Raw genomic sequence first — 24461 nt, 5'->3', positions numbered from 1 at the left:
GAGAAATTAACAGCATGTGATTTTATAATAGAGCAGAAAAAGAAAACCTCTAAGATGGAGTGAGTGACTTAGGAATCCCTGTGTAGCCATCACAGATGCCTGTCTATTGATAGGAACCCAGTTTCAAACATAGAATTTGAATTTAAGAGAAAGATGCACACCAAATTCACGCCTGATTTTTCTGGTGGCTTGAAAGGAAGTAATGGAGTTTTAAAAAACGTGTGAACAATTGATATGAAATGCTTAATGTGTATACAATCATTTACGTGGCAGGCAACGCACTGCATGCTGGAGCTAAAAGAGAAAGGCCAGGGGCTTTCAATCTATTGAGGGAGGCAGAGAAAAGAGTAATACAAAGTGATTGGTGCTACAATATGCAACAAGAGGTGGGAATGTTAAAAAGGATTGATTTACTAAGACTGGAAAAATCCGAGAAGGCATTATGGAGAAGATTTGAGTGGGTTTTGCAGTATAGATAAGAGTTCAGATGGAGGAGAGAGAAGTGAAATAAAGGAGAATGGCAAGGGGCATTGTAAGTGGAAAGACATACAAGGAAAAACTCAGGCATGTTAAAGTTTACCCTCTACTTGGGGAACAAACCATAGGCCCCCTTTTCAGATTCCCTGAAACTAGTATTTCCCTAAACCAGATTGGGAAATGCCACTGTCACTTTGAAGAACCACTGAGTTGTTTTTTGTTTTTTTGTTTGTTTGTTTTTTGGTAGGAGAGGGGTTTAATCTGGACTGGATTGGAGGAAAGGAACTGGCACCAGAGTGGAGGCTGGATGGATGGTGGAACTGACACTGAAACAGAACACAGAAAACAGAATCTAATGCTAGTAAAATCTTTGTTATAGAACTTAACTTTGTGTCGTAACCCCTGTCTCCTCCACTGGCCTACAATGCAAGTTTCTTGCCTTAGTCATCTTTGCATCTCTGTGCCCAACACAGTAGGTGTATTAGTCCGTTTTCATGCTGCTGATACAGAAATACCCAAGGCTGTGAAATTTACAAAAGAGAGAGTTTTATTGGACTTAACAGTTCCACGTGGCTGGGGAGGCCTCACAGTCATGGCGGAAGGTGAAAGGCACATCTCACATGGTGACAGACAAGAGAAGAACTTGTACAGGGAAACACCTCTTTTTAAAACTATCAGATCTCGTGAGACTTATTCACTATCACAAGAACAGCACACTGGTCCCTCCCACAACATGTGGGAATTCAAGATGAGATGTGGGTGGGACACAGTCAAACCTTACCAGTAGGTTCTTAATAAATCTCTGTTGAATGAATCAGGGGAAGAATGAGCTATTGTAGTTGTTTGGTTAAGAGATTACGATGCAGGTATAAGCCTTTGTGGGAATCTTGGAAGAGGTAAGATTTTTGGGGGTTAGAAAATAAGAAAAAGTAAATATCTTAATCAGGTTTAGACACAGCTCTCACTTTTGATATTGACTCTGATAAAGCAGTATGATTAATTTCTTTGTTAAAGTGCTATTTCATGAGGATGTATTTTCTATAAATCACTGATGAGTTCTTTTGTCCACATTGAAATCTTATTCATATGAGACAGTGAAATGTATAAGGAAAAGTACTATTTAATATATTTAAAAAGATGGAGACGTGAATTAACGATGATAAATTATGAGCCTTTTGGTGTGGACTGACAGTTATTTTAGCAAGTAAAGGAAACATTTTCTTAATGCTTATCACAGTAGATGTGAGACAAAAAGAAGACAAATCTCCATTTACAATTTTTTTCTTCCAAAACTTCACAATGCAAGATTTACTCTAAAGCCACAACTTAAAGAAAACTAGGTGAATGTTTCAGCATGCATTATCACCATTATCACGTTTAAAATGGCAGAAGCATAGTGCCACCAACTCTGCTTTTGAAAGATGGAGGTACCCCAACTTCAGCTTGACCAACATCATCTAGACAAAACGGAGAGTGAGACCAAAACCAAACTTTGTGAGGCCCAAGGGTCCCAAAGCAGTGTGTTGGGGCAATGTTTTGAAATATCAGCTGAGGTTTTTCTAGTATTTACTGGGGTCCCTTGGTTCTTCCATTCAGTAAACTAGGTCAGTCTGGCTTCATTGTCTTAGGGAAGGTCTGTCATAGAGCAAGTGTAGAAAAAGAAGTAAAGTATTGCCTTTTGAATTCCAAAAGCCTAGGTCCCTCTAGAAAGTGAAGAACCTGGTACAGATGAGCTAAAATACCTGAGCTGTGAGGGCCGGTTATCCACCCCAAAGCGGGTAAAGATTCCTTGGTGTCAAGAAGCATCAGGGAGTTGTGGGAACATATTTGGAAGTGTCTGTGTGGATCATCTCTGAGAAAGAGGACTGGTGCTCAGTCTCTACCCAGACTGAACCCTGGGAAGTACAATTCCAGAACCCCCAATAGAATTGTGGGAGCTGTGTTTACCCAGGGCCTGGGCCTCAGTTTCTGGGTAGTGCTCAAAGGAGACATGGTTGTACAGCGATGAAGGGCCTTCAATCGTACCAGTTTCCATGGGAAGAATGATTCTTTGAGCCAAGTAGATGGGCTTTCGAATAGCCCCACAGTTTCTCACACCCCAGCATGGTGTAGAGTGGTGAGTGAATTACTGGGCACCAGAGAGGAGTGCAAGGGGAAAGAAGAGGAGAGGCAAAGGTGGGAACATGGGCTGGGCAGCAGTGAACTTACTGCATGGTAGCCAGGACCAGGTGGGCCCCGGGGCATCAAAGCAGATGCCACTGTGCTCAGCTCAAGATGACTGAGGACCCAATGTCCGCCACCCCATCCCTGCCTGCTTAGCCCTGCTCAACCCCTAGAATCCCCATGTGGCTGAGATTAGGCTTCTGCTACCTTGTCACAGGCTGGGCTCTCAAAATAGAAATTCAGCTGTGGTATGGAAAAATAAAGTTATATTTCTTGGACACATGAATCTGGGGACTGAGATTCAAGCCTGCCCTTTGTATAACAAAGAAAACTTTCATTTGATGAAATATGGCTAAGAATGGGCACTTCTCTGTCCTGCATAGATCAGTATGCCCTTAACCTCAGGCAAATACAGAGACAGGTTTGTTGAAAAAATACACAAAAATCTCTCAGAAACCAAGCGGAAGAGTAAAGCAGGGTCTGAGGGGATTCTTGGAAAGTTAAAAATGACCTTCCTTCTCTGTCATAACGGGCTATGTGGGCGCTTTGATTTTTCCCTGTGTGCCTTGCCTGTCCCTCTTCATTCTAGAGTCTTCTGCCACCCCAGCCTGCGCAGAGACTGTGATGGCCTTGCCCCAGGCCTCACACCTGTCCAGTTCTAGCAGTGACCTCATAGATAGAGGAGACTCTTTTGTGTCTCTCAGGTCAGTGTCCAACTAACCAGAATCTGATTGGCTCCCTGTGGTCAAGTGTTTACTCCTGTCCAATCACTGGCTGGAGTGTTTTGGTGCTGAGTCACAAACCACATTCTGAGCAGTCAGGGCAGGGCTGCCATGTTGCACAACTGCAGGGTGTGCCTGCCAAACAGTACTCTGGGAGCGGCTCCCCTGGATATGTGTGGTGCTCATCCTGCATGGTGAGAGGCAGTGATCCTGACTAAAAGTCCTGCTCTCCTGCTTAGCAAATGTCATAAAATGGTGGAACATAGTGTTGTTGCTGTTTGAATTGAGTGAACATCTTCCTAACATATGTTGAGTGGCCATATGAATGCATGGAGCAGGACTAGGAGAGCTGACCTTGGCATACTGAATGTTCATGGTGAGCAGATGAGGCTGCCTACTCGGATGGTTCCCTGTTTAGCACTGTGGTTTGGCGAGCAAGGTTTGGTGTTCAACACACCTGTGTTGACATCCCAACTCTGTCTCTGAAAATGTGACATTGGTCAAGTTACTTGATTTCTCTGTCTCAGTGTCTTTATCAATAAAGTGGGAATGAAAATTTCTACAGGAATTCTCAAAAGGAGTCATTTAAAGAACTTAGGCCAGTTTCTGATGCTTCATAAGTGCCCAATAAGTGTCGGATGTGACTTATGTCATTATTATCTCTAATAATTCTATTATTAGTGAATTATTTCACTAAATAATTTTTTCCACTAGTTTATTTTGCTAATTATTTCACTAATTAATTTTAATTCTATTAGTGAAATAATTCACTAATTCACTAATGTATCACCAATACTAGAATTATTAAAATTATAGTGAATTAATAGAATTATTAGTGATATATTAACATAATAGATTAGTAATATATTAGTATAATAGAATTATTAATGATATATTAATAATAATGTGATTATTAATGATATGTTACTGAATTATTAGTGAACAATTATTAGTGACTTAGTGATTATTAGTGAATTATTAGTAATATTTTAGTGAATATTAGTGAATTGTAATACAATTAATAATTCTATTATTAGTGATAATAAACAAGATGCATTTTACGGTCTTAAAATGTTAATGACCCATTATATGAAAAGCATTTATTTATCTGCATTTAAGATACTGTATGTTTGGTTAAGATCCTTGTAATTAAAATTAAAATCAGAATCACAATATTATACCAACATTGATACAAGTAATAACAACAACGATGATGATGATGATTAAATACCTGGATAAAATTTTGTCTCAGGCTTAGTGTGCTTTGGGTGTGCATGTATTTATCATATTTGATTTTGATTTTATTTTAAAAATTTTGTCTTGACTTTTTTTCTTAGCATCTTGACCCTTTTGTGACATCTAGCAGGATGTATTTTTTTTCAAGATACATGTTTCACAAACAAAATATATGTTTATATCTGACTGTACCCAAGCTACTAATTATGGGCATCTCTTTCTATAGCTCACTATTAATCACTCATGTCTTTGGGGTTATATAGAAAACAATTTATGTTACAAAATCAAATCCTCCCTTAAAAATGTTTGCCCTGGAAGTGAGGCGGGAGGAAATCACAAACTGTTATTATTTTCCCTTAGATGGATCTAAATATTAACATTCTCTTAGCTTTAAAGATTATTTTTATGCCGCTCCTTTATAAACAATTGAAGTTCACTAACTCTTCTGTTGTCTCGGGTTCTGTCTACAGCATACCCAAACAACTCAGCTAAAAAAATGGGCAATCAGTTCAACAGGTTATTTGGCCTTATGTGCAGAAAATAAAAATGTTTGAATAGCTTAAAACATGTTAAAAAGTATAGCATATAGTAAACTCAATTGAATGTTTAAACATAGGCTAAGGATCTCTCACACAGAGGAGGGAGTTGCCATTTCTAGATCTCATTGCAACTGTATTAACTACCCAACTACCAGGGCAACAACAGCAGCCACAGTGGCAGTAGAAGTAACAGTAGTAGTTATAGCAGGAGGAGGAGGAGGGAGAATAAGCTATTAATAGTATGAACAACAGTAGTAGTTGTAGTGATTGTTGTAATAGTAATAGTTAACACTATATGTACACATTGTTTTAGGTACTTCATGTACAGTAACTCGTTTAATCTTTACAGCAACCTTAAGAGATAGTACTATTATTTCTCCATTTTACAGAAAAGGAGACTAACATTCCAAGAGGTAAAGTCACTAGTGGAGGAACCAAGATTTGGAAAACAGTAATAATGGCTGACATAGATCAAATATTCGTGCTTCTCAGCTACTGACATGATTACCCCATTGAACCCTCACAGTGAGCCCAGGAGGTGGATTTCTTATCCCCGTTTAACACAGAGGGAAACTGAAGCTTGGATGCCCACCCGATGAAATGGCAGACTGGGTCTGAAACCAAGGGTCCAAAGCCAGAAGTCCAATCTTGCTTTCAGTTTGATGGTGTCTTGCAGATTCCGCTTGGACTGGTTTGTCGAGGGAAGAGAAATCGTCTAAGTAGAAGCTATTGCCTTGAGGGGGAATCTGGGTACCTACCTCTCCCTGAGGAGTGTTCTACTGCCTGTCCTACAAAGAGGGTGCTTTTCTTCTGAACCACCCCGAAAGACTCCCAAATTGGAGGGTGAGGCAGTAGGGTGAGACGAGTGAGGCACTTGTCCTGGGCACAGCATTTCAGGGGACACTAGATATCCAGTAATCCAGTAATCAATATAAATAATATTTTATTTACTTATTTATACATTTTTGAGACAGGGTCTTTGTCACCCAGGCTAGAATGCAGTGGCACAGTCACAGCTCACTACAGCCTCAAACTCCTGGGTTCAAATGATCCTCCTTCCTCAGCCTCTCAAGTATCTGGGACCACAGGTGCATAACACCTGCTGGGCTAAGGGATAAGTAATATTTTAATGCAACATTTAAAAATAGGTAAATAATAAACACTTAAAATACAGTTTTAAAAAATCAAAATAAATACCAAAAGTATCCACACCTGAACAAGATCTCCACATTGAACATAAAGACGGGATCAGTTTGGTCCTGGGTCTCTGGACTCCTGGATGGAGACCAGGTGGGCAGGTGAGCCTGGTGCTGTCCTCACCAGGGCTTTCTTGGGTCTCGAGCAACATTTGGGTTCCTCTGTGCAACTGTCTACACTACTGCTCACCCAGGCCTCTGTCACAGTCACCGTGATGCATGAGCAGTGCTTCTTTAGGCATCATGTCACCAAAACATTATTTCATCATGCAGTGCTATTTTTAAAAAGTGAGGATGGTATTTTCCAATGATATGTGAAAAGAGTTACACCTCTTCCCTCTCCACCTTTTCTCTCCAGAATCCAACCAAAGAAGTTGTTTGAAAAAGAAACAGTCAATGCCTTTTCCACTTTTTAGATCTGCATATTGGGCCACTCTTGGTTCCTTTTTTCTTATTTACTACTTGAGGGTGTCAATTTAAGAAAACCCAGCTCTCCTACCGGCAAGTCAGCTGGGACACATGTGTTCTGTTACTCTCTTCCAAAGGCACTGTGGAATTGTCCAGTCCCAGAGGCCTTGGGCTTTGAGGACGCAGCCCGGCAGTCGTGGTGCTGAATATGAATATAGTGGCTTCCCAACCCAAAAGACATTTCACTTATTATTTTAAAAATATTTTCTTTGGGCTCTCTTAATCCTCAGGGACATTGGCTTGATGAATAGCAAATAAATTCCCTAACCAGACTGTTGTTATAAATATCCATGGCATTAATTCAAACCATTTGCATTGGAAACTTTTTTTTTCCCCTGGAGGAAAAGGGGTGGCTGATTTAACCTCAACATTTGGGACACGTTTTTCCCTAAAATAACTACAACATTCATCATTTTTTTTTCCTGCTGGTGTGTCAATTTTTTAATGAGAGGCTGGGTCCCTTTAGTACCTTTGGTCTCCATAGTAACAATTTCATGTGTTTATTCTGGCTTACTGAAATAAAACACTGAGGAAAAGGTCAGTGACTCATTTTTGATTGGGGGTTACTCTAATTAGAGGATGATTATTTAAAATTTGATCTCTAACACAAAGATACTATGTGCTTAAAAATAAGACCATGGCAAGCATTTTAAATGACAAATGATGAGACATTTAGACAGTGAGAGGCTTCCCAACTATGGCTCTTTCTTCACAGGTGCAGGTGTTTTCAAGATTATTATTGTTTTCATCCGTGTTTAACCGACCTTGACTTCTTGCCATTCCCTCTCTGGTAGCAGGATCTGAGTAATGCATTAAGTAATGGATTAAAGTGTCTGGAATAACTAATGCAGTTCTAGGAGTCAATTTAGACCTATGGTATATGCATCTGAGATGAGCTGAATCAATACAATAAAGTCCTCTCAGATGGCTGCTGAGTGGCCAGGGGAGGCATAAATCGTGCCTAGGTACCATGTTTCTATCCCCTCGGTCACTGCAGGTTTTGGATTTGTGGGAAGGCAGAATGGGGCATGCAGTGCTTTGTGATTGTTGTGTTGGGTTGCCGTTGTTTGATTTAACATGTATCATGCCTTTCTTTCCTCATCTGTGAAATGGCAATAACAGGGGAAGCTGCATCATAAGGTGTTTGAGGGGATTAAATACAATAATCATGCATGCACAGGGCTTAGCAAAAACTAGACTCGGGAAATACCGCAGCAGTGTTGGCTGTTATAATTTTTCTTTTACTTTCATTATTTGATTGGCACTTTGGCCTTTGGACTGAGTTCCTTTGTTCTCAAGGGAATTGCTTAAAACGAAGGTAAAACTCTGAGTGGCCAGTGAAGTTTCCACTATAGAGAGTGAGAAATCAGTTTGAGCATGTGTGGATGTGGATTCTGCAGGGGACATTCTGTGGGGAACATGGTCCTCCGTTAGGGCTCCATGAGGCTTTGCTCTGTCATGGCTGAGAGCCAAGGGATGCTTTGTCCTCTAGAACCCAGGCTCCCATGAACTGGCTCACAGGACAAAGGGCAGAGCTTAGGTAGTGGCCATCAGGCCCTATCTGGTTGAATCTCCATCAAGCAGATTTATTTAAAACACAAGAGATGCAGACTTGGCTGGCAGAATTGGAAGTCAGCCACACCCGTGTGACCCCATATTGTGGCCTAACAGGATGACTCCATGAGACACAGTGAAACTAGGTTGACCTTATGAGTGCAAGTTGTGTGGGCTTGCAGAGAAAAGCTGAAAAGTTCAGATAAAATTCTGGGAATTTAAGTGATATGTTTTTCTAGTTACTCTTGAAAATCCATCTCTTTGATGGGTCCTAGTAAATTTTAGACCTTAGAAGCCAGGCCTTAATTAGGGAACTTCACCCGTCCACTTAATTAACAACTATTCCTGGCTGTATGTCAAGCATGTGCTTAGTCAGCTGGGACCCCGCGATTCTCCTCTTTTGGAGCTTACATTTTAGGTGGGAGACAGAGACAGTAAATAATGAAAAAAGAAAGAAAAGTACTGTAAAATATTACATGCTATGAAGGAATAACGTGCTAGAGAACATTTGTCAGACTCTTGACCTTTCTGTGTTGCAGCTAAGGATGGAAATAATGTTCTATGGTAAAGATTGTGGAGTGAATCCGTCTCATGAAGTGTTGATGCCGGCTTGGTTTTTCCTCTTAGGTTGTACAATTGGACTGAGCAAAGTGCTCTCTATTGCTGTTCTCATTTTAGTTGTGAATAATGATATTGCTAGGGCCCAAGTCTTTGCTAGCTGTTATAATTACTATTTTTATTCTTATTGTCAGAAAACACAGCTTTACAAACTGATTTGCTCACAGACTGCTTCCTCCTCATCCCCAGTAAGTATCTCGTGAATCTTTTGTTTCCCAGAACACATTTTGGGAAACGGTGTTTCAGAAAATGCAATTCTGATGGGCCTGTATTATGAATTTCCAAAGAGCAGTGAGTATGTCTTCAAAGAGGAATATTCCAGATGAGATGTCTGCACTTGTTGGCTAACCTAGGTTTTTGAATGCCTGGTTAAGGTCACCTATTTTTGGCTCATCATCTACCCCCATTAGTCAATGTTGTTGCAAACTAAAAATAGTCCCTCAAAACAAAACAAAACAAAACAAAAACAACAGATATTTAAGGGCAAACAAATAAATTCCATTGTACAGTTTTATGTAAAATAAATAAATATAAGGTAGCCTTGTTTCTAAAGTTTGCAAAAGGATAAAATGATACAGAAATTCCTTTGGGTAAATACTGTGCATGTCATGACATGCTGTTTCTCTTTTCCATCCTTAGACTATTTTAGTTCTTAAAAGATTTTTAAATTAAATTCTTTGCTTAACGTATTTTAAAATATTATAGTAGGTGTAAAGAGAATTGACTGGTGCATCCACTTGGCTCTCTGGGATGTGGGGGTGCTGTCAGAGGCTGCTGGCTATGTTCCAGGGTAACTGAATGCTGATTGAGGAGACTTGAATTGAAGCTATGTCCACCACTTTCTAGCTTTCAGCAAGCCTCTTAAACTCTCTGGGCCCTTTTTCTTTCTTCTATAAGAGGATGATAGCACCCATGTTACTGGGATGCTGAGAAGACTAAAGTGAGATAATGTTATGTGAAAGTACCTTGCAAACTATCAAGTCTGAAATTATAATCTGATTTAGTCTGTGCACTTGGTTGTGATTGCATTGTATTGGGAGAAGGCTGTTGTTGGACCTGGGCTGAGTGATTAAGTCCCGAATTTTGAGAACAGGGGACGAAGGGTCTCCACAATAGAACAGAAGAAAGAAAGGAGAATGGACCTGCGTGAGCGTTAGTGTGGGAAGGGAAGCAGATATTCACAAGAAGTAAGGCAATTCAGGGAACATACATTTTCACTGAGCTTAGGGACAGAACAGAATATGCACTCACTGGTATATTTTTTTCAAACATATATTGAAGTAGGGTGACATTAGGTGAGTAATGTTAGGGTAAATACAATTAAGTATAATTCCATTATCCCTGAAAAACATATTAAAAAGAAACATAGTTCCATTTTCAGTCATGCGGACAAACAAGATAACCTGAAGCCCTCCTGCTAAAAACACTTGGAAATGCCAGCTAGACCATAACAGACATTTTTTTAAAAGTGCATAGTTGAGCTCTCAAGAAAGTAAGAGAAATACCCAGGGATACAAAATAGAGAGGAATCTGAGAATTAGAGTAGTGACAGGTGGGTGTTGTTTTGGCTGCCTTTTATTGTCAGTAATTGGAGAGTTTGGGTTTAATAGCCTTGCAGGTTCTTAGACAAGGCATGAGGCTGTCAAGAGGTGAGTTGTTGGACCTGAGATCCCTCCCTGTACCTGCCTAAAGGTGACACCCGCGAATCCTGTTCTCCACTCCCTGATTGCTTTGAGTCTCTCTTTCCTTTCACCCGTTCTGCAATTTATTCAACAAATATTCATTCGGTATTTTCTCTGTGGCCAGTACTGCTCTAGATTTTGTCAAAGGGGGATTCTAATCATTCATACCTCACTCTGTGTGAGTCAAGGTATGATTTGCATAACAAAGTGTCTTGAAGACTAGATTTCTATACAAACCTGTTACAATCCTGTAAGAGTTGCGTGGATAAAGTACTGATCTCAGCCCTGCTGCTCCTTGGTGAGGCCCTCAGTCACTTCCTGAACCTCTCCAGCAGGAGCCAGATTGGCTTCAGGATGTAGGGTACATCCTCCTTAATCCTAGGAAATAGTTGTTTTCAATCGCCCTGGATCTCAGCATGTGCCTTCTCATGCCTGAGGGCAGCAGCCTCTATAAGAGAGTGTGTGAAGCCTTGGAGACCCACACCAAGAGGGTGAGCTTTCAGCAGAGGTTGACTCCTGGGGTTCTCAGTCACCCCATATCTTCATTTCCTCAGGAACTGCCCCCCACCACCGCTGGTTCAGGGGTCTGATGGATATCACAGAGAGCCCCCAGAGATGTGAGGTAGACTTGGAGATAGAAGACTTGGAGATAGAAGGAAGACAAGAGAAGACCAATGAGCTTGACTTGTGAAATTCAAGGGTAGAGGGTAAGGAGAACTCTGAGAGCCAGAGGGTTGGCACCCCCATCCTCATGCAAAGGTTGATCATCACCAGGTTAATCCTTCTGAAGAGAAAGACACAATGCAGAGGAGCCCTCCCCCTCCCACTGCTGAAAATCTGGCAATGTCAGATACAGTCCAGTTCTTATAATTTGGGGTGCTGTAGGGCTGCTGGCTGGTATCTCAAGTGCCTGCTTTGAGACAGAGTAATGAAACAGGAACTTGAGGGAGTTACTCTCTGAACCTCCCATGGGAGATCGAGTTTCTCCCATAGAGGCCTTGCCGCTGGAGTCTCAGGCCTGTAAGAAGAAATTCTAGTTTTTGAGTAATTTAAGTGGTAACTTTAAGTTTACTGAGAGTTGCACTGAAGGCCAACTTTTCCCTCTAGTGTACTTATTCAAGAGCAACGATTTGTTGGCAAAAAAAAAAAAACAAAAAAAAAAACAAAACCAAACCAAGTGTAAAGGCCTGGGCTGCAGTAGTTGGAGCCCATCTGTCTACGGCCTTTTTTCAAAGCTTGGGAAAACTGAACTTGTGGATAGGCTCAGTTGGAGTTTGGGTCATTGGGGAACCATGGTTGACAACTATTTACTGTTCAGTCAAGAATATGTTTTCAGGTCATTTGTTCAGCTCTGTGGTTCCCCTTTGGGGCATGGGCTACTTAAAATTTTGTAGAAAAATAAATCCATCTCCCTTTAAAGACTGGCTTCCTTGTTTTTGTTAGAAGGCCGCGTAGATTTTGACGCCAGACAAATATGTATCTGTACGTTTGGGCATTGCCACTTACTAGTTACATGAACTCAACTATATCTCTTACATTTTCTTAATTTCCTTACCCTTAAGATGTGGATGCTTGGCTTGTTCCAATAGAAATTGGATGTGTTGGGATTTTGGTAACTTCTCTTTTTGTGTGTGTGTGCTTCTCCAGGCACTTTAATACAAAGTGTAAAATCAGGCTTACTCTTAGCTCCTTGTTAATTTCTTCTGGCATGCAAACAGAGAGGTGAAGTTCAAGGGTAGGGGTGTATACTAAGTAGACAAGGACCCGCAAGCCTAGCTCTGGGACTGGGGGAAGCTGCCATACAGAGCAGCAATTTCCTATTGGAAATCCATACTCAGGACTTCTCTCAGAGACGTTGTTCATAGATAATGCTCATAACAACTAAAAACTAGCAAAGCAGCCAGAAGAAAAATATAAATTTGGTTTGACAGTGTTAAAGTGGCACTTGGCAGAATCAGTTTTACAAATCACTAGGTTAAGCAAATATTCAATACAAGTTTGGAGTAAATGAATACTCGCTATGCAGAGCCAAAGATTCATTTATATATTCATTCATTGAGTAATTAGATATTTACTGAGCCACTGCCAGGTGCCAAGCCCAGCTCTCAATCCAGGGTGTTTTAGTGAAGACCACAAAGAGCTGCCCTCCCAGGGTGCAGTTCCAGTCAGGGAAACAGACAAATTAAGAAATAAAAATGTGACATAATAAGTAGTGATAAGATATTCGAAAAAAAGTCAAGCAGGGAAAGGGATTAGGGAGTTGTTTTTTTCAACAGAGAGGTCAAGGAAAGCCTCTCTGAGGAGATGATGTTTGATCAGAGACCTGGATCAAATGAAGAAATGGCCAACTCATGGGAAGATCAGAGGGGAGCAACACCAATAGCCATAAACCAGGATTGTCCCAGGAAAACTAACACCTGTGATTACCCTATAGACCAAGGTGAGGACTTTGGATTTTATTCTAAGTGTGAGGAGAAGCTTCAGGGAGGGACATGATCTGATTTGTGTTTTAAAAAGACCTCTCTGGAAGGTAGACTGCAGACACAGGGAAACCAGTGAAGAGGCCATTGCAGAAGCCCAGGTGGGAGATAACAGCTCAGCTTCACATTGGATTTAGCTTACATCTTTTTTTTTTTTTTTTTTTTTTTACAGAGTCTCACTCTGTTGCCCAGGCTGGAGTGCAGTGGTGCGATCTCCGCTCACTGCAAACTCCGCCTCCTGGGTTCACACCTCAGCCTCCTGAGTAGGAGTAGCTGGGACTACAGGCGCCTGCCACCACGCCTGGCTAATTTTTTCTTTTTTGTATTTTTAGTAGAGACGAGTTTTCACCGTGTTAGCCAGGATGGTCTCGATCTCCTGACCTCGTGATCCAGCCCCCTCGGCCTCCCAAAGTGCTGGGATTACAGGTGTGAGCCACCACACGCGGTAGGCTTACATCATTTTTACTAGGCTACACAGAACTCATCCTGAGGCTCGGCCCTCTCATTCTTTCCCAAAGCGGAATTGTTTGCTCTAAATATTAAAGAAAATCAGAGGCTCATTGATTCCAAGGACGGTGCTGGGCTGGTGGAGGATGTGGGTGTCCCTGCAATGTCTCACTGCCCTACCTCTCTTGTCCTCCCTGAGCAGCATAAAGGTCTCAACCCCTCTTCATGCTCTTCATTGTCATTGTAGGTTATTGATTCCAGAATAGAATGTCCTCTCCTTTTCTCTTTCTGTTTGTAAATCAAAAATTCCTTTTGTCTTCCAAAGTAATTTTGAGCATGCAGCAATTGTATCTCTAAACAGCCCCGTCAGAGACATTCTGTATTTTGTTGGAGTTGATCCAAAGGTCCTGATAGATGAATTTAGAATTGTCTTTTAATGGTCCTCAGAAGAGTTTTATTAGGTACATGGTGGACCTGGTGAAACTTGTTGGGACTTGTAGGTTATATAATTCTTTTAGCTTCATTGCTAGAATGCTTGGGACTTTTAACCATGACTTCATTGCTCCTGAATATGGGTTTCATGCATCTGGTTGCTTGGCTGTTTTCAGAAAGTAGGGGTAATAGTCCCATTAATGTATCATCTTTTCCATGATTAGAAAAGAAACCTGAGAATGCTTTCCTAGCAAGTATGTAGACACAGTTTCCTCCAACACCTGTTCTTTCAAGTCATGAGACATTTGAAAATAACTCCACAAGTTCCTGCATCTGAGCCTGTCTTTTGAATATCTATTTGAGCAACATGAAGTTTTGCTAGTGTGAACTAATGTCAGCATGCACCCTCTTCCTCACTGCCTGTGGATTCAAGTACGGCAAAAGCCTGTTGATTTGGAATGACCAGGAGATGGCTTATTTTGGTTCTGTATCATTAATCAACAGATGTATAAACAGATTTTTAAAAGTAAAATGCCTAATGTCACACTGCTATTACATTAAGGAGCTAGGATTCTGATTCCCTATTCTAAACATTCATCCACACTGTGATGCTTTGGAAAATTTAAAAATTATGCAACAATGCACTCTGATTGTGAAAGAAATGAGAAAACATAGATGGAAAAAAAGAAATGAACCTCAGAAATTCCACTATTCAGCGATAACCACTGTTAACATTTTTAGGCACTTCTTTTCAGATTTTTTTTTCTACAAAATATAATTGCAAATGCATTTTCAAAGATACTGCTTTACAGTTTCCTTTTTCCCTTTAATAATATTTTGGATTTTGTTCATGTTCTTCTAAATCAGAACATAGATCTGCATTATCATTTTAAAAACTTGCATTGTTTTCCATTCCAGGATGCTAGTACTAATTATTAAAGATTTCATTATTTTTTTTTTCTCCTCCTGAGCTTGACTACTGTATTAGTCTGTTCTCATGCTGCTAATAAAGACATACCTGAGACTGGGTAATTTATAAAGGAAAGAGGTTTAATTGACTCACAGTTCCACATGACTGGGGAGGCCTTGCAATCATGGTAGAAGGCAAGGAGGAGCAAAGTCGCATCTTACATGGATGGCAGCAGGCGAGAGAGCTTGTGCAGGGGAATCCTCTTCATAAAACCATCAGCTCTCCTGTGACTTATTCACTATCAGGAGAACAGCACAGGAAAGACCTGTCCTCATGATTCAATTACCTCCCACTGGGCCCCTCCCATGATACGTGGGAATTATGGGAGCTACAATTCAAGATGAGCTTTGGGTGGGGACACAGCCAAACCATATCAACTACCAATTGATTAACCAAATCCCTCAGTTTTAGGACATTTATTGAATGTTAATAATATTTCAAGTTTGCACTATGCACTTTACATATTTAGGTAACTTGCTTATAATTTCTTGATAATACTGACTATCCTTATTCTTTATATACATTTCTGTAGGATTGTACACTGATTATTTAAGGGCTTTTCATAAATATTGCCAGAGTATGCCCCAGAAAGGTTCTAACAATTTACATTCACAAAGCACAAAGCATCCAGAGTGTTTAATTCTCTACATCCACACAATCAATTGGTATTATCAGCTTTTAAAATCTTTTCTAATCTTCTAAGGAAAAATGGTAACTCATTCTTTCACCTTGGAATTCTTTGATCACTAGAGAAGCAGAATTTTGTCTCTTGATGTATTCATATTTTTCTCTAAAATATTTTAAATCCTATATATTTGAACATATTAGAAAGTATACTTTGGCCGGGCATGGTGGCTCATGCCTGTCATCACAGCACTTTGGGAGGCCGAGGTTGGGACTACAGGTGCCTGCCACCATGCCTGGCTAATTTTTTGCATTTTTACAAAATAATGCTACAGTTAATATCTTTTTACATATGTCTTTACAAAGAAATTGATTTTTATGGAACACACAGGAACGTTATTGCTAAGTGGCCTAAGTGTGGGTGTGTGTTTTACCTCTAAGAAATGATGCCAGATTGCTTTGCCCAAAGGTCCAAACACGTCCCCTTCCCATAAGCAATCTCAGAGAGTACCCATTTCATTACGTCCAGCCAGCAATAGCTGTTATGGCATTTCAAATTGTTATCAGTCTGATGGATGGTAGTGATAATCATATTGTTACTGCATTTTGCATGTCCATGGTTACTACTTGTGAATTTGTATATCTTTTCATTTGTTTGTTTGCCACTGATTTACCCATCTGTGAATTGTCTTTGCCCATTATTTTATTGAGTTACTTGTTTCTTATGTATTTGTAAGAGATTTTTGCATACTATAAATAAACTTTTATTTTATTTTATTTTTGAGATGGAGTTTCACTCTTGTTGCCCAGACTGGAGTACAATGGCGTGATCTTGGTTCACTGCACTCTCTGCCTCCTGGCTTCAAGTGATTCTCCTGCCTCAGCCTCCTGAGTAGCTGGGATTACAGGTGCCTGCCACCACACCCGGCCAAATTTTGTATGTTTAGTAGAGACAGGGTTTCACCATGTTGGCCAGGTTGGTCTTGAACTCCTGACCTCAGGTGATTCACCAACCTCAGCCTCCCAAAGTGCTGGGATTATAGGCATGAGCCACCACGCCTGGCTGAAAATCTGCTAATTTTTAAAAATATTTATTTTGAATTCAGAAATTAGTACAAATTTTAAAATTAATTTTACAATTTTTTACTACAATTTTTGATTTTTTTTCTATGCATGCAGGTATACAATCATGTAACCACCAAAAATAGTTTTTTCTCATCTTTTCGAATACTTCTGCCAGTTATTTGTTTTCATGTTATATATACTATAATACCTGTAATAGCATTAACATAATGTGAAACAGATCATCTTTATGTAGTTATGATTTTAAAATTTGCTGCTAGCTTTTAGAAAATTTCTTTGTTGAATTTAAGTGGTTTCTTTCTAGCCCTATTTTAGTAAGGACTGGCTACTGAATTTCGTCAAATGCCTTTTAAGTATTTATTGATAGGATATGTGCTTTTATCTTTTGCTTTTTTGCTGCACTTAATTCAATGGATATATTAATTTCCTGATAGTAACCTACCTATTATTCCTGAAATAGACTCTACTTAGTCTTTTGATATATTGAGAGATCTCTTTGCTAATACTTATTTAGAATTTTTGCTTTTATAGTTATAAGTCAGATTTATTTCTGGTTTCCTATTTTGCTTCTATTTTTCTTGAGTTTGGACATTGGACTTTAAAATTCTGTTCCAATAGTCTATGTAACTATTTTTATACCAGTATCATACTATTTTGGTTACTATGGTTTTGTAATATATTTTGAAATCAGAAAGTATTGATGTTTCCAGCTTTGTTCTTCTTGATAAAGATAACTTTGGTTATATAGGGTCCTTGGGTAAAGAAAATGTGGCACATATACACCATAGAATACTACGCAGCCATAAAAAAGGATGAGTTCATGTCTTTGCAGGGACATGGGTGAAGCTGGAAACCATCATTCTCAGCAAACTATCACAAGAACAGAAAACCAAACACCGCATGTTCTTACTCATAAGTGGGAGTTGAACAATGAGAACACAGGGACACAGGGAGGGGAACATCACACACCGGGGCCTGTTGCGGGGGTCGGGAGCTAGGGGAGGGATAGCGTTAGGAGAAATACGTAATGTGGGTGACGGGTTAAGGGGTGCAGCAAACAACCATAGCACATGTATACCTATGTAACAAAACTGCACATTCTGCACATGTACCCCAGAACTTAAAGTAAAAACAAATTGTATGTGTAATGGGGTCTTTTGTGATTTTAGGATTGTTTTTTCTTTTTCTGTAAAGAATGCCATGCATTGAATTTGTGGATCACTTTGGATATTTTTACAACATAAATTCTTCCAACCCATGAACGAGGGTTGTCTTTCCATTGGTCTGTGTCTTTAATTTAATCACGAAAGTTTTACAGTTTTCAATGTACAAATCTTAACCTTTTTGGTTAAGTTTATTCCTATTTATTTTTTCTGCTATTGTAAATGGGATTGTTTTCTTAATTTCCTTTTTGAATAGTTCATCGTTAGTATATAGAAATATCATCTATTTTTTGTGTGTTGTTTTTGAATCCTGCAACTTTACTGAATTTGTTTATCAGTTCTTTCTGTGGAGTCTTTAGGATTTACTTTATATGAGATCATGTAATCTGCAAACATAGGCAATTGTACTTATTTCTTTCTGATTTGGTTCCCCATTACTTTTTTTTTTTTTCCTAGTTGCTCTGGCTGTATCAAATAAAAGTATCAAGAGTGAGCATCCCTGCCTTGCGCCGAATCACAGAGGAAAACCTTTCAGTTTTTCTCCATTGATTATGATGTTAGCAGTGGGCTTTTCACATGTGGGCTTTATTGTGTTGAGGTAAGTTCCTTCTGTAACCATTTTGTTGAGTTTTTATCATGAATGATGTTGATTTTGTCAAATGCTTTTTCTGCATCTGATGAAATGATCATGTGGTTTTTATCTTTCATTCTGTTAATATGATGTAGCACATTGATTGATTTGCATATATTAAACCAGACTTGCATTCCAGGAATAAATTCCAATTGTTCATGATGTATGATCTTTTTGATGTGTTGTTGAAAACAGTTTGCTAATATTTTATTAAAATTTTTGCATCCATCAGAGATATCAGCCTTAGTTTTCTTTTCTTGTGGTATATTTGTTTGGCTTTGGTATTAAGGTGATGCTGGCCTCATAAAATGTGTTTGGAAGGATTCCCTCTAGTTACATTTTTTGGAAAAGTTTAAGAAGGAATGTTATTAATTCTTCTTTGAATGTTTGGTAGAACTCAGCTGTGAGGCCATCTGGTCCTGGGCTTTTCTTTGTTGGGAGGTTTTAAGTTACTACTTCAATCTCTTTATCTGTTATGGGTTTGTTCAGGCTTTCTATTTTTCCCTGATTAAATCTTTGTGGTTTGTGTTTTCCTAAGAATTTATCCATTTCCTTGAGGTTATCCAATTTGTTCATATATATTGGTTTGTAATAGTCCCTTATGATCCTTTTAATTTCTTAGGTATCTGTTGTAATGTCTCCACTTTAATTTCTGGTTTTATTTATTTAATTATTCTTTCTTTTTTATAGTTAGTCTGGCTAAGGGTTTGTCAATTTCAACTTTTCAAAAAATCAACTCTTGTTGATTTTCTCTGATTTTTTCTGTTCTCTATTTTATTTATTTCTGCTCTAATCTTTATTGTTTCCTTCTGTCTGCTAATTTTGATATTGCCATTATGTATCAATTTGGGGAGAACAATTTCGAGTCTTCCAAACTAGTTTGGTATATATCTTTAATTGTGTAAATATTCTTTAATTTTTCTCAGTAATATTTTATATTTTTCTGTTTATAGATCTTACAATCTTTTGTTTAATTTATCCCTAAGTATATTTTTATGCAATTACACATACTTTAACATTTCAATTTCCAAATATTCATTGCTTGTGTATGAAATAAAAATGGACTTTTTGCAAATTAATTTTATCCTACAATCTTGAGTTTATTTGTTAGTTCTAGTGACTTTTTTTTGTAGACCTGTTGGATTTTCTACATAGACGATCATGTCATCAGTGAATAACAATAGGTTTACTTCTCACTTTCCAATCTGGATGTCTTTTTGGAGAGAGTTAGTATAGAATTGATTTTCTATTTTCTTAAATGTTGGTAGAATTGACCAATAAAAGCATCTGGGCCAGGAGTTTTCTTTGGGAAGGTTTTTATCTATAAATTCACCTTTTGATATAGATATAGGACTAATGAGGTTACCTATTTTTTTCTTGAGTGAGCTTTGATAATTTGTATATTTCAAGGAATTTGTCCATTTTTTCCTTATGTTGTTGAAATTATTGACATAAAATTGCTCATAGTATTCCCTTATTATCATTTTAATAACTGTCAAATTTGTAGCATTGTTATTTTTCTTGTTCCCAATATTGTTAATTTGTTAAAGTGTGATTTCTATAAATGGCATGTGGTTAGGTTGTGTTCTTTAATCCAGCCTGACAATCTCTGCTTTTTAATTAGGATGGTTAGACCATTTACTTTTAATGTTATTACTTTTAACGTTATTACTGATATGATTAGGTTTCTTTAAAATTATTTTATATTTTTAGAGACAGGGTCTTTCTCCATTGACCAGGCTAGAGTACAGTGGAGTTCGAGTGCAGCCTCGAACTCCTGGGCTCAAGCAATCTTCCCATCTCAGCCTCCCTAATAGCTGGAATTACCGGCATAAGCCACCATGCCCAACTAGTTTAAAAAAAAAAAATTTGTAGAGATGGGACCTTGCTATGTTGACCAGGTTGGTCTCAAACTCCTAGCCAAGAGTAATCCTCCCACCTTGGCCTCCTGAAGTGATGGACAGATGTAAGCCATGGTGACTGGCAGATATGGTAAGATTTATATCTATGTTTCTATTTGTTTATCTGTTGTTTTTATTCCACCTTTCCTTGTTTTAATTATTAAGATATTTTGAGGCACTAAAAGTCTTATTCGTGTAAAGAATATAAAAGAACTTCAATTTTATATTGAATCCAAAATTTCTTCCCTTACCCTGTGCAGATGATCAATGGCTCAAGGATGCTTTCCTTCTCCCAGATCTTTTATTTTTCTTCCCCTACTCTTTCCAATGCTCAGGCTTCTTGAAAGTTTGGATTGGGAGAAGCTTGATCAGAGTGAAGAAGGCCATGACTCTTTTTATTCAACAGTAGCAAGAGCAACACAAAATCTTTGTTTTTACATTATTTATGGAAGTTTCGAGTGTTTAGCGAATTGAAAGCTTTAGCTATTAAAAAGAAGACCCTGGTATTAGTCTCTTTACAACTGTTGCAAGCCTGTTGAGTTTGAGTGCTCGGAGACAATGTATGTTAGAGCTTGGTGTACAGTTGCTTACCTTAAATAGATTAGGCATTAGTAATTTAATTCTTCACTGAGTTTTACCATTCTGAACTAAGATACCATGTTGTTAAAGTAATGAGAGCTATAGTAACACAGCAAGACAAAAAAAAGTTTTTATTTTTATTTTTATTTTTTTTGGAGACAGGGTTTTGCTCTGTCACCTACACTGGAGTGCAGTGGCACCATCTTGGCTCACTGCAACCTCTGTCTTCCAGGCTCAAGCAATCCTCCCACCTCAGCCTCCTGACAACAGGCACATGCCATTATGCCCAGTTAATTTTTGTATTTTTTATAGAGACAGGATTTTGCCATGTTGCCCAGGTTGGTCTCAAACTCCTGGGCTCAAGCTATCTGCCCACTTCAGCCTCCCAAAGTGCTGGAATTACAAGCATGAGCCACTATGTCCAGCCAATAAAATTATGTTAACATCTATGTAATGTCCAATGTTGGTTCTATTTCAATAGGTAATTCTCTTCAAAGTCGTCATTTATAGCTCTTTCTTGGGCTTCTTCCATCTGTGGCTCTGCCATCTCTGACCTAGGACTTCTAAGGTTGCCACACCCATCTACGTCAAACTGACATTGCTCCAGAAATTTTATATGCTAAGTCCTGGGGATGGTATACATCACTTCTGTTCGTATTTCATTGGCTGGCCTTCAGTTATGGCTAACTTCAAGGGAGGCTGGGAAATTGGGGCAAGAATAGAAAATGCTTGGTGAAGAGCTAGCTAGTCTCTGTGTAGGAGTGTTTTTTGTTATAAGGATTTTACATATTTAAATTTAAAAGTCCATGAACATGGTTTTTCATCTCTGTCTTCTGTGGTAGTATGTTGACATCATATGGCCAGGTCACTCACCACCTCCTCCCCCCACCAGCCCAAGGAAACTCAGTCTCAATAAGGATGTTTCTTGGGGAGGGGAAAGGTAGCTCATCACACTAACACCAAATCTCTCAGAAGTTGCAAAGCTTGGATTTTTAAGAAAACGGAAAGGGACTAAAGCTTTATAATGAACATTTTAAACAGAAAAGAACAGATGTAATAGAACTCTTATTAAAGTCAAGCAGTAATATCTTCATACTTCATGCTGAGAATTTTTTTCTTTTTCTTCAACTCTTGAATGTCTTTTTAATGATTTTTAACAATTTAAATGTAGAAACATATGTTCTATTTTCTAGAGTTCTGATTTTAGACAAAAAGGCATTTGTATAAAGAATCCTTTAGAGTGTTTATACATGACTCTATGTTTAGTATTTTTCTTACAAATCTCAATCCCCTGGAGTCATGGGGCACTCAGAGCCCAGGGACTCAAGTTCACCATTAGTTTAATGGTTTTGACCTCTGCTCTAAAGTGGATTTGTACAGAGAGTCATGCCTTGCATGTCCTAGAGTCATTAGCTTGGCATGAAATGGTTCTACTGCTTATGTTGCAGTATAATTGTTTCTGAATTGGGCTTCTGTAAAATGATTATGTCTACTCGAAGACTTGAAGAATTTAAGAGCAAACTGCTCATGGGGCGACAGCATTTGAGGGCTGGCAACTGGATAATCTTATGTGTAAACCAGAACCTAACTTTCTCTACTCATTTAGTTACCTAGGGTACTGGCTCACTTAAAGATTTGAGAGGCATCTCTTTTCAAGATTGGTATTTCCCACCATGGTTATGGAAACGGTTCTCTATGTTGGCCAAGCCAGCTCTGAGCAATCTTCTGGGAACTTAACATAGTTTATTATTGAATATTTTGTTCATTAGTTTGGGGTCCTAAGTATGTCTCAGCTTTTTGATATAATGTCTCCAATAGTGATATTTATTTTAACGCATATGCTAGAAGCCAAAGCTTCATTAATTTGACAATGATTGGCTGCATGCTTACTACAGGCCAGGTGTCTGCAATAAAAAATCTGCATCAAATAACTTTTGAATGATAAGGTGACCATATTCTGGCCAAAGGGAAGACTTAAATTGAATAAATAAATGTTGCAGTATGTTAGAAAATGGTAAATGTCATGAAAGAAATAAATGGGAGTAGTAAGTTTAAGGGCTGGTAGATATTGCAATATTAAATATGGTAGTCAGGGAGGGTGTTATTGATTGTGTGACATTTGAACAAAAACTTAAAGGAGCTGAGGAAAGAGCATTCCAGGCAGAGATGAGAGCAAAGATGAGACCTTTTAAACTGACTTATTTGAGGAACAGCAAAGAGGCCAGCTTGTGTTACTAGTGATAGAGAATGAGGGGACCCTGATAGGAGATGAGGCCAGAGAAGCTGAGTTCTGGGGTGGGAATAGGGTGAGGGGAGCAGAAGAGAGTAAGTCCTGACTAGGAGCAACACCTGAATTTCGTGGCATCCTGGAGGCCAGGCAGAGAAAATGTATGGAGGAGGGAGTGATGGACTACGCCAAAAGATGCTGGTAGGTCACACAAGGCGCAGTCTGAGAACTGACCACTGGGCTTAGATCTGCATTGAGTAAGTGTAGTGGGTTCAAGAGTGAATGGGAGGACAGAAAGTAAAGATTTTTTTAAAGAGAAGTTTTGCTGCATTAAGGTGGTAGAAATCAGAAGCAAAGTTGAGAGAGCTCTTTTACTTTTAAGAAGGGAGAAATTATATGATGTTTGTATGCTGATGAGAAGAATCCAGGGGAGAGGAAAAATTGATACAGGAGAAGAGAGAATTGATGAAGGTTAGAGAGGAGGGATCTGATGCATGAGAAGAGAGATTGGCCGTAAATACAAGCACAGCCAGTACATCCATGGGGAGGACAAATCAATGGGCATGGTTGCTGGTAGATGGGTAAATATGGAGATGGGACCATGTGGACTCTTCTAATTGCTGGTAGGTGGGTAAACATAGAGATGGGAGCAGGTGGACTCTTCTAATTGCTAGGGCTTTCTTAGCACAACAAGGAGCAAGAGCATCAGCTGAGAGCAGGAATGAGAGAGGACTTTGAGGAGAGAGGAGAAGTAATTGTGAGAGAGGGGAAATGAATGGGGCAAGGAGTGTTACTGTGATTGCTGAGCAGCATTTTGATGGTCATGTCGACGAAGGGCTTAAAGAAAGGTAAGAATTGAGGTGTGAGAGGTAACCAGGGGTCAGATCTACTAGAGCCTTACGGGCTGTGGTCATGACTGGATTTTATTCTGAGTGAGATGGGCAGCTGTTGGAGAATTTGAGCAGTGGAGTGACACTATCTGACTTAGGTTCTAAAAGGATCACTTTGACCACCCTGTGCAGAATATTTTGCAGCAGCAACAGCAGGACAAAAACTAGTTCAGCAGTCTAAGAGAAAGATGATGGTGGCGGCAGCTAAGGTGCAAGTGGTGAAGGGGAGAAAAAGAGTTGGATTTGAGATAAATTTCGAAGGCAGAGCTGACAGGAATTGTCAATTAAAAGTAGAGTGTGAGAAAGAGGCAATGCATAAATTGAGCAATGCATAAATACTAGTGCTATTTAGATATCAGATTTCTCAGTCCCCAATATA

General features: G+C 39.0%; 1 long non-coding RNA gene across 1 annotated transcript in view; it reads left to right on the top strand.

Annotated features, from left to right (window-relative positions):
• The window catches only part of LOC105545745, a 231254-nt gene that overhangs the window by 126408 nt on the left and 80385 nt on the right, over nucleotides 1-24461 (top strand). The window contains exons 4-5 of the long non-coding RNA XR_001006977.1: nucleotides 730-838; nucleotides 18311-18452. This is a non-coding gene — a long non-coding RNA (uncharacterized LOC105545745). The remainder of the gene's footprint in view (nucleotides 1-729; nucleotides 839-18310; nucleotides 18453-24461) is intronic.

The sequence above is a fragment of the Mandrillus leucophaeus genome, unplaced genomic scaffold (genome assembly GCF_000951045.1).
Source record: "Mandrillus leucophaeus isolate KB7577 unplaced genomic scaffold, Mleu.le_1.0 Scaffold338, whole genome shotgun sequence".
Lineage (NCBI taxonomy): Eukaryota > Metazoa > Chordata > Mammalia > Primates > Cercopithecidae > Mandrillus > Mandrillus leucophaeus.
The sequence above is the reverse complement of the archived record's forward strand: the minus strand, read 5'-3'. Positions and strand labels throughout refer to the sequence as shown.